Here is a 12430-nt window from a genome sequence, read left to right as displayed (position 1 = left end):
AAGGATCACTCAACATGATCAAGTGAGATCTTTAGCTGGGATGCAAGGATGGTTCAGCATAATGCAAATAAATAGATGTGATACATACATAAGGAAAAATTCTGAGATGTCCTAAAATGTAAGGGTCAAAAAATGGGGAGAGAGACAAGGGAAGGTAATCTGTCAATAGCTGGGGCCATAGCTAACCAGAAACTCCACATTCCTGAGTAAAGTCATTCATCAATTATCTAGGTTTATAGAGCCACTGCATCATAAACAACCAATACACAAGTCATATATCCTTATACCTATCCTAGGATTTTCTGTGCTTCATGTTAGCCCCAACTTCTTTGTCTATATCCAGTATAAATTTACAGAATTTTCTTTCTTGAGACCTCTTATAAATGTTCCCATTTCTTGAGTCTGGTAGATGAGTTTTTTATTGCTTCTGGTGAAGCAGAAACTTCCTGTCCCAGGACTTAGTCCTTTTTCTGGCTAGCATCTGGAATGGCTCAATAGCCCTTTTATTTTTTAATTCAGAGATTTCTCATCTTCCAGAGTTTTTGATTTGTCATATATCTCATTAATAAATAGAATAAAAGAAAAGATTCATAAGATCATCTTAATACATGCAGAAAAGCATTTGACAAAATTCAACATCCTTCATAATAAAAAATCTTAACATTATTATCTCAACATAATAAAGGCCATATGAGATAAGCCCACAACTAATATTATACTCAATGGTGAAAGGTGAAAGATTTTCATCTAAGATAAAGAACAAGATAAAGATACTCACTCTCACTACTCCTATTCAACATAGTACTGCAAGTTCTCGCCATAGCAAACAGGCAAGAAAAAAAATAGGCATCAGAATTGGAAAAAAATAAAACTGTTACTGTTTGCAGATGACATGATGATACTATCTGTAAAAAAAAATCCTAAAGACTCCAAAATTTTTTCAATCACATCAATGAATTTAATTGTTGCATACCAAAATCAGGAGCATTTCTGTATGCTAACAATGAATTATCTGAAAAAGAAATAAAAAACTGATCTCATTTAAAATAGTATTTGACACAAATAATAAACCTAACCAAGGAGATGAAAGATTTCTAATGTGAAGCTATAAGAGATTGATGAAAGAAATCAAAGAAGATACAGATAAATGGAAATGCATCCTATGTGCATGGACTGGAAGATTATTAAAATGTCCATACCATCAAGTCATCTATAGATTCAATGCAATCCCTAGCAAGATCCCAAAAAAACAATCCTAAAATTTATATGGAACCAAGTAAGACCTTGAACCCAAAACAATCTTGAGAAGAAAGAACAAAGCAGGAGACATCACTCTTCCTGTTTTCAAGCAATCCTCTAAAGTTATTGTAATCAAAACAATATGGTACTGTCATAAAAAGAGACAAACAGACAAATGGAACAGATCAAGAGCCCTTGAAATAAACCCAAGCATATATGGTTAACTTATATTTGACAAGGGAGCCAAGAATACTTGATGGAAAAGACAGTCACTTCAAAAAATGGTGCTGAGAAAACTGGACATTCACTTGTAAAAGAATGAAACTAGATCCCTATCTTACACCACTCACAAAAATTAAGTCAAAGTGAATTAAAAACTTAAATGTAAGATCTGAAGCATTTAACTCATAAAAGGAAACAGGGAAAATGGTCTTTGACATGGGTCTTGGTGATGATGTTTTGGATTTGACTCCTGAAGCATATGCAACCAAATAAAAAAAGGCGAGACAACACCAAACCAAAAAGCTTCTTCACAGCAAAAGAAACTATCAACAGAGTGAAAAGAAAACCTATAGAAAGGAGAAAATAATTTGCCAGATATATCTGACATGAAATTAATATCTAAGTTATATAAAGAACTCATACAACTGAATAGCAAAAAAAGAACCCAATTAAAAAATGAGCAAAAGACATATGAATGGCCAATAGGCACATGAAAAGATATTCAACATCGCCAGTCACTAGGAAAATGCTAATCAAATAATCAAAACCACAGTGAGATATTAACGTCTTGTGGCTGTTAGGAGGGCCATTGTCAAAATGACATGAGATAAAAAATAGGCAAGTATATGGGAAAAAGGAACCCTTTTGCACTATTGTTGGGACTGTAAATTGGTAGAGCCACTATGTAAAAGAAGAGTACAGAGGATCCTTACCACATGATCCAGCAATTCTACTTTGGGGAATATATCCAAAGGAAATGAGAACACTAACTCCAAAATATACCTGCACTACCATGGCCATAGCAGCATTATTTACAATAGCCAAGACGTGGGAACAACTAAAGGTCCATCAACAGATGAATAAAGAAATTATGGTGTATTTAAACAATGGAATATTACTGAGCCATAAATTATGAGTAAATCCTGCGATTTGTGACAACAAAAATAGACTTTGAGGGTAATATAAGTGAAATAAATGAGACAAAGAAAGGCAAACATTGTACGATCTCACTTATCTGTGGAATAAAAAACAAAAAACCCAAACGCATAGAAAAAGAGATCAGATTTGTGGTTACCAGAGCTGGGGATATAGGGAGGAGAAATTGGAGTAAGGTGATCAAAAGATACAAACTTTGTTATAAATAAGTACTAGGGATGTAATGCACAACATGAGACTATAGTTAATGCTGCTGTATGAAATATAAGAAAGTTGTTAAGAGAGTAAATTCTAAGAGTTCTCATTACAAGGAAATTTAATTTTATTTTTCTGCTTTCTTTTTTTATTATACCTATATGAGAGATGGTGGATAATTCTAATCTTATTGTAGTAATCCTTTCAAAATACATATAAGTTAAACCATAATTACTATACACCTTATGCTTATATAGTGATGTATGTCAATTATGTCTCAATTAAACTGGTTGTGAGGAAGAAAATCTGTGAGACCATGAGGCAGGCCCACTTCTGTGGTGAGAGGAAGGAAGGTTGGGAAGGAAAGGCCTTAAGACTAGGGCAGAGTTCTAAGAGAGTTTTGGCAAAGTTGATGAGTAGTTTAGGTTGCATCCATTCTTGGCTATTGTAAATAATGTTGCTATGGAAGTGGGAGTGTGCACATATGTTTTAAAGTTAGCATTTTCATTTCCTTTGAAAAAATATATACAAGTAGAATTATTGGATCATATGGTAGTTCTATTTTAGGTTTTTGAGGATCCTTTCCTATACTTTTTTTCATCTTACACCCTTTCTTATCCTTTAAAAAGATTTATATATTCTTGAGTTCGTAATTCATCCACATAGTTCAATATTCAAAAAGTGCAGAAGCAACCAATGTTAACAGTGTCATATATAGCATTCCTAAGAGGGTCTATGCCTGCATACTTAAATATTTTATTCTTCTGTTTTTTACACAAATGGTAGCATACTGCGTACAGTATTCTGTACCTAGCTTTTCTCACTTAACAATGTATTTGTAAGCCCTTCCACATCAGAACACAAGAATTTCCTTTTCAATGTACTCTATTGTGGTTTCTTCCAGGAATAGACCATACTCTTAATCAAAGATGTACAAATATCATGATAGTGAAGTTAGCAAATGGAAAAAAAGACATGTTTAGGATGAGGAGAGGAAAAAATAAGTAGCAGAATGTGTCACAAAATGCATAGTTTCAGGGTCACTATGGATATTTCAGGAAAATTGCAAAAACTACAACCCAGGAAAGTAACTGGGATTGGGAGACAGAATACGGTCAGGTGACAAGCAGCTTGTTATACTATAATTTCCTTTTTGCCTAGGAATATTCCAGTTTGGTCATTCCAGTTTTCAGTGGTATTTATCTGTCATGTCATATCTTAAAATTACCCATTAGTATCTGAAACAAATGTTATAAGTCAATTATCTTCAACAATAACAGCATTCTCCTTAATTGGTGCTATTCTTCCATCCTGACAATATCCTTGGCTGGGCAATATTGGCAACACCCATAAGGCTTCAGTTCAACCTTTCCTTACATTCAGACTCTGCATTAAAACAATGGTGCCTAGAGACATACATATGAGATATAACTAACACAGATCTGAGATATAAGTTTGAAAAACAACTAGAAATGCTAAGAGGTCCAAGATGGAGGAACAGTAAGAGCCTGAGACCACCTCCTCCCACATTCACACAAAATCTGTATCTCTACACACACAGCAGTTCACATAAAAAACATCAGGAGAGATGGAGACACAGTAATGGAGGAAGCCTCATCCCCAGGGTGGCCCTGCAATAGGGAAGGATATTGTTAAGATACTGGAGTGCAGACTCACCTGCCCTGGGCCAGGGATAAAACACCAGTCAGAGGGCTTAAACCACCTTAGTGAACTGTCGAACTCTCTCCAGGACCATAAGTGCTGGTGAGCACTATCATTTAGGACCTCCCATCACTGCTAGTGTGAACAGGAGCAGGGTAAGCACCATAGTTTACTTCCCAATGGACACAGCTAGTATAAATAAGAGCAGGGTGAGTGCCATTGTTTATATTTTCCCCCAGACACTCCGAGTGCAGACAGGAGCTGGGTGAGCAACACTTTATGTTTCCAAGTTACACTGACAGTGTGGACAGTAACAGGGTCAAGGTGAATATACCAGGTCCAGATGTGATGGAGGCAGTCTCCTACCCCCACCCACACCCAAACATTCCTGTTAGAGATCTAGCCAACCCACTAAAGTGATACTAGTATGAAACTCATGTGGGTCCACCCTGTCCCACCCTTTCTGTCCTCAGTGAAACAATTTGCATGGCCTCAGTCTGGTGTCCACCTAGGAGACCCCCAGACCATGCTCCCTACCCTCAGTTGTCCTGCCAGAGAAGACCCCCTCCACTGCCCACCTGGGAGCTCCCCAGACTGTGCCCCTTAGACAACAGCCACCCAGCCAGCATGTTCCCAGCTGGCAACCACACGGGAGACCCCCTGCCCATGCCCTAGGAATCCCAGCACTGGGACACCCAGGTCTACACCCACCCAGCCTCAGCTAGCTATCCAAAACCTCCAGACACACAACATCCACCAAGGGAACATTATTACGTGAGGCAACGCCCTCATGACTGTCCTATAGAAACAAATACAGAGGGTCAAACACAATGAGGAGATATGAGAATACGCTTGAAACCAAAGAACATGACAGAACTTCAGAAAAAAGTGTTAAATGAAATAGAGTTAAACAATCTGTTGGAAAGAGTTAAAACTAATTATTATAAACAGGCTCACCAGACTTGATAGAAGAGTGGAGGAACTCAGTATGAAACTACAAAGAGACAGATAAAACAGAACAAATCAGAGACGAAGAATACAATTAATGAAATAAAAAATAATACTCTAGAGGGAATCAACAATAGATAAGAGGATGCAGAAGAACAGATGAGCAATTTGGAAAACAGACTAATGGAAAGCACTCAAACTGAACACCTGGAATAAAAAAATGAGGACAGTTTAAGGGAGCACTAGGACAATATCAAACATCCAAACATTCACAGTATGACTCCCAGAAGAAGAGAAAACTTCTCTAACCTAGGGAAGGAAACTGACACTAAGGTCCAGGAATCAGAGAGAGCCCCAAACAAGGTAAACCCAAGGGGGTCCACACTGAGACACATTATAATTGAAATATGAAAGACCAAAGACAAAGAGAGAATCTTAAAAGCAGTAAGGGAAAAGCAACAACTTACCTATGAGGGAAACCCATAAGGCTATCAGCTGATTTTTTAGCAGAAACTCTACATGCTAGAAGGGATTGGCATGATATAGTCAAAGTGGTGAAAGAGAAAGATCTACAACCAAGGATGTTCTACCCAGCAAGGCTATCATTCAGAGTTGAAGGAGGGATAAAGAGAGTCTCAGATAAACACAGTTAAAGAGTTCACCACCACCAACCAGCTCTATAAGAAATTTTGAAGGGACTTCTTTAAGAGCAAAAGTAAAGGTCTTTTTAACAAGAAGCAAAAGAAAAGTAAGAAACTCTACAAAGAGACAGATAAAATAGAACAAATCAGAGACGAAGAATACAATTAATGAAATAAAAAATAATACACTAGAGGGAATCAACAGTAGATAAGAAAGGAAAAATTTCACTAGTGAAAGCAAACAGCAAAGGTAGTAGACCAATTACTTGAAATCTAGTATGGAGGTTAAAAGAAAAAATCAACTACTACTAAAAATTGGTCAAGAAAATTACTGTATTAAAAAGTGTTAAAGAAGGCATCATACATACAAAATGTGGAGGAAGGAGAGTTAAATATGTATTATTTGTTAGAATGTGTTCAGACAAAAGTGACTATCAACTTAAGCTGCTATATATGTAAGATGTCATATATACACCACATGGTAACCAAACCAAAATCCTAACAGATACACAAAGGATAAAGAAAAAAGAATACAACTGTAACACTAAAGAAAGTCATGCACAAGGAAAGAGAGTGAGAGAAGAAAGGACCAGAGAAGAAAGACAAAAACAACCAGGAAATGTTTAACAAAATGGCAATAAGTACATGCCTATCAGTAATGACTAAATGTAAATGGACTAAATGTTCCAATCAAAAGACATAGGGTGATTGAGTGGATAAAAATAATGTAAGACCCATATATGCTGTTTACAGGAGACTCACTTCTGACATACAGACACAGACTGAAACTGAAGAGATGGAAAATATATTCCATGCAAATAGAAAAAAAAAAAGCTGGAGCAGCAGTACCAATATCAGACAAAATAGGCTAAAACAAAGATTGTAAAAAAGAGACAAAGAAGACTATTACATAGTGATTAAGGTCTCAATCCAGCAAGAGAATATGACAATTGTAAATATCTATGTACAGAGAAGCACCTGAATACATAGAGCAAATACCAATAGACATGAAGAGAGAAACTGATAGTAATATGATAGTAGTAGGGGACTTTAACACCCCAGTTACATCAGTGGATAGATCACCCTGACTGAAAATCATAAAGGAAGCAGTGGATTCGAATGATAATGCAAATAATCCTAAAATTTGTGTAGAACCACAAAGATTTCCAAGTAGTCCAAGAAATCTTGAGAAAGAAGATCATAGTAGCTGGGAATATCACACTCCCTGATTCAAACTATAAAGCTACGCTATTCAAAAAAGTATGATATAGCTCAAGAACACATAACTACGCAAATGGAACAGAATATAGAGGTCAGAAATAAACCCGCACCTATATGGTCAATGAATACATGATGAAGGAAGCAAAAATTGACAATGGGGAATAGACAGTCTCTTCACTAAATAGTTTTGGGAAACTGGACAGCTACATGCAAAACAATGAAACTGAATCACTGTCTTAGACCATACACAAAAATAAACTTGAAATGGATTATAGACTTAAATATTAAGACCTGAAACCATAAAACTCCAAGAAGAAAACTCAGGCAGCAAACTCCTGAACATCAGCATTAGTAACTTTTTTTCTGGATATACCTCTCCAGGCAAGGGAAACAAAAGAAAAAATAAATAAGTGGGAGTACATCATACTAAAAAGATTCTGCACAGCAAAGGGAACCATCAACGAAACAAAAAGACAACCTACTGTATGAAAGAACATATTTTCAAATGATGTATCTACTGAGAGGCTAATACCCAAAATATATAAAGAACTCATATAACAACACCAAAAAAAGAAAACCAGTCTGATTTAAAAAATGGGCAGAGGACCTGAATAGACATTTTTTCCAAAAAAGATATACAGATGGCCAATAGACACATGAAAATATGCTCAATAAAACTAATAATTGGGGAAATATAAATAAACCACAATGAGATATCATATCACACCAGTCAGAATGGTTAATATCAATAAGATAAGAAATAGCAAGTGCTGGCAAGGGTGTGGAGGAAAAGGAACCCTTGTACACTGCTGGTGGGATTGCAAATGTTGCAGCCACTACGGAAGCAGTATGAAAATTTCTCAAAAATGTAAAAATAGAAACATTTATTGGAATTTGGGTGAAGAAAACAAAATCACTAATCTGAGAAGATATGTGGTCTCATATGTTTATGGCAGCATTATTTACAATAGCCAAAAATATGGAAAGAACATAAATGTCCTCTGATAAATGAATGGATAAAAAAGATTTTTACCCATCTTTAAAAAAGAATGAAATCTTGTCATTTGCAATAACATGGATGGACCTAAGAGGATTATGCTAAGTGAAATAAGACAGAAAATGACAAATACCATATGATTTCACAGATATGTGGAATCTAAAAACAAAACAAACAAAACTGAAATAGACGCATAAACACAGAGAACAGACTTTTGGTTTTCACTGAGAAGGGAAATGGATGAATTAGGCAAAGGGACAAAACAACAGTGAGAATGTGTGATATTTTCTTCTGGGTGATGGTTACACGAGTACAACACATATCAAAATTCAAGCTGTACACTAAGATTTGTGCATTTTATTGTATATTCTTCAATATAAAATAAGTCTTTGAAAAATAAGAGTCTGAAAAAAATTGTCATTGAAAGAAAAAATAAAGAAAAATAAATTGGTCAGTTGAAAAAAGAAAAGAAAAACAACTAGAAGTTTCTGTCATTTTGTAAACGACTCTACTACAAATCAAAATGTCCTTTAGTAGTCCAGAAAATTCATATGGTTTCTTGATTAGGACTGCTTGAGCACATCCCATACAGCAGTAGGTATAGATGCTTGTGATAAATTGGTGTGACTTTGCATTGGCTATATTAGCCACTTACATGACAAAATCAAGTGGGTTAGCAAATCTATTTTAGAGACTATGTTAACAGCTCCTAAATTTTCTCCATGTAGAGTGGATAACAGTGATCTGTCATGTGAAATAACACCTATACTTGCTTATGAAAAGCAATTTTATGATCAGATAAAAGTCATACCATCTAGTGAATAACATGCAATTCTCAATTTTTCTACTACCACCCTATCAGCATCCTATTATAAGTGCATGATTTAGATACAAAATTAATTGTATGATTTGGTAAATCTGACAAAATTTTACTAAAGTTGGTACAACTAGTTTCACCATCACCAAGGCAGGTGGCATTGGATATTTAAATTACATGTTGCTTTTCCTGAGTTGGATACATATAAAGAGTGTTTATATGCGTACTTAGGTGCCTTGAGTAAAATACCGAGCTGATGTAATTAATGTCATAGAGTTTTCTGTGGGGGATGGAAATGTTAATGACAGCACTGTGCACAGTGCTCGACTTACGAAGATATAGACAGAAATCTCCAGAGGGCGTCATGGGACTGCAAGACAGAACATAGACCCTTGGAAAGCCGAGATCTGCGTAAACTTCATCGTTGGAAAGCGACGAGAGTCACCTGCTCCTGTTGTTCCCGTGAGCCTGAAGGGGTTTTTCACAAATGCTGTTTCTGCCTAGTATAGTTGTAGTTTCACCAAGCACGTAGCACACATAGAGCTCTGCTTTGTGTCTCTGATAATAATCAACAGGTGAAAACCTTTGATTGTATGTAAGGTTTAAGATTAATCACATCCTGTAACTTTCCGCACTCTTGTGATCTGCATCTGTGCTATTTTTAACTATGATGTAAAGATTTGAAAGCACACAATAAATACGAGAGTGAACTGAGGAAAAGGGTCTTCACCTCTGAGCATTGACCCCCTTGCCTTCTCCTCTCTTGCTGTAAAGATGTGGAGTAATCCTTCATCTGTAATCTCAGGGATCACTGGCATTCCCAGCAGTTTGCCTTAGAAAATTTGTATTGTGATCAATACAAATTAAGAGACATCTCATGGAATAGCTGTTTGAATTCCAGGAATAACAGAAAGGAATTATTTGTGACTGCCTTTCTGTCTTTCACACAAAAGAAGTATGTTAAGCTTACTTAAACAATATTCATTCATAAGATTACTTATTAAGTGTCTATGAATTTCTGTGTCTATCAATTTTCATGCATTTTGCTAAGTGTTAGCAATACATATAAAATGATTTCTACTCTCAAGGAGCTTACAGTCTAGAAATTAGATCAAGTACCTTGACAATGATGATACGACAGCATTGGATTTGGTCTATGTGTTAGGTGCATTAAGAATCGTACCTAATCTGCACTGGAATGAGGTGAGGAAGGGAAGCTTCTGGGGGTGAAGAGGTGGTATATATGTTGAATCATAAAAAATAATAGGATTCATCTATTAAAAAGGAGGGTTGTGTGGATGGTGTTCCAGGAAGAGGGAGTAACATCTACAAAAAACAAAAGTTGAGAGAAGGTAGGGTACAGTGGAAAAATCTAAAAGTGTGTAAGAAGATGGGCATCCTGGGCATTTTCTATGAGTGTATAGAAAAGTGTCAATCTCATAGCAAGAAAACTCTAAACCTCTTCCTTACACGTAAAATACCTAAAATGATTATCTCCACACATAACTGAAAAAAATTCAAGAGCAACAGCAATTATGAATACACTTAGAATATAAGGGCTGTTTGGTTCCTTTTGTAGCTTTTTGCAAAATTGGGGAAGGTCAACAGGTCCCCTAATAAGGACAGCAAAGAATATATAGAGTTGGTGTCTTGCTTGTTCTGAACTGGCCTTTATCACATTGCATGTTCACAGCATAGCTCCAGGAATACCAACATAGTTAACACAACTTCATTTATAAAACTCCAAAAATTATAATCTTGAGACAAATGGTCATATAGTCCAAACAAATGTGGTAAAAGATCATGTGAGTTAAAGTTGTAAAGATCTCTTTCCTAATAATACTGAATGATAATCAGAGTTGACTTCTAAATTTAGGTTTGGATCATTTTTAATTAAGTTGAAAATGTGGCCCTACTTAAAGAGACATTTTGCAAACACTACTGAATGTGATTCTCTCTCCAATGCCCATAGTTAGGGGAAGAACTAAGACCACTAGATTTCTCATAATGAAACAGCCTTCACTTTGAGGACTCTGTTTGGATGTATTGTAAATTGTACCCTTGTATCAAGTGGTACCACCTATTACAGATTTTACTCTGCCAGCTCATAAATTTGGAACACATTCATGGATGTGAACCTCCACACCCTAAGCAGAGAATAGCATTCCTAAATGGATCTGTGAATATTCTATAATGTTGAATTTCTGTTGCCATGAACTTTCTACTAGAATATTCTAGAAGACATTTGCATTAGAGAATATTCCTTTATCTGATGAAATATTTAGGTGTAGTCTATTTTTAAGCTATTATTAATCTCCCTCTGTGACCTTTCTGGAACTTCTATTCTAAAAACTGAACCTCTTAATTCATCCTCTATGTTCTGTTTCTTCTTTATATTTATCTTCTCCAGTTTGCCATTCTATATTCTGGGAAGTTTTTCAACAACTTTTCCCGAAAATCTTCTAGTATTTTTGTTTTAAATTTCATCACCTGTATTTTTTTCTAAGATGTCTTTCTTGTATCATTTGTAAATTTAAAGAAATACATGAATATGGTACAATTAGACAATTACTACATTTTAGATAGTATTTTGGTATTTGGATACATAGACTTGAAATAAACTAAACAGGAATCTACTTCTGTTTAGCATATATAAAGGCAAAAAGAGCAAATTTGGCAATGATAGCAATGTAGTATTATATTTAGTTGGTGATCCAAAGGACAGACTATTTAGAGCAGCTAGAGAGACAAAAAAGATCACATACAAAGGAAAACCCATCAGGCCATCATCAGACTTCTCAGCAGAAACCTTACAGGCCAGAAGAGAGAGGCATGATATATTTAATGCAATGAAACAGAGGGGCCTCAAACCAAGAATACTCTTCCCAGCAAGATTATTATTTAAATTTGAAGCAGGGATTAACAATTTCAAGATAAGCAAAACTTGAGGGAATTTTACCTCCACAAACCATCTCTACACTCTATTTTGGAGGGACTGATATATGTGGAAATGCTCCAAAGGGAGGAAAATAAAAGAGAAAAAGAAGCTTTAGATTGAGTTTGAAATAGAATACTAAGGGAGTTAAGATAGACTGTTTGTTAGATAGTAAAGAAGCTACCCTTGAACCTTTGGTAGTCACGAATTTAAAACCTACAATGGCACTAAGTAGATACCTATTGATAATCAGCCTAAATGTAATGGAATGAATGCACCAATCAAAAGACACAGAGTTACAGAATGGATAAAAAAAACAAGACCCATCTACATGCTGCCTACAAGAGACTCACTTCAAACCCAAAGATATATACAGACTAAAAGTGAAAGGATGGAAAAAGATATTTTATGCAACTAATAGAGAGAGAAAAGCAGGAGTTTCAGTACTTGTATCAGACAAAATAGATTTCAAAACAAAGAAAGTAACAAGAGACAAAGAAGGACATTACATAATTATAAAGGGCTCAATCCAACAAGAGGATATAACCATTATAAATATCTATGCACCCAACATAGGAGCACTGACATATGTGAAACAAATACTAACAGAATTAAAG

The sequence above is a fragment of the Manis pentadactyla genome, chromosome 2 (assembly GCF_030020395.1).
Source record: "Manis pentadactyla isolate mManPen7 chromosome 2, mManPen7.hap1, whole genome shotgun sequence".
Taxonomy (NCBI): Eukaryota; Metazoa; Chordata; class Mammalia; order Pholidota; family Manidae; genus Manis; species Manis pentadactyla.
The sequence above is the reverse complement of the archived record's forward strand: the minus strand, read 5'-3'. Positions refer to the sequence as shown.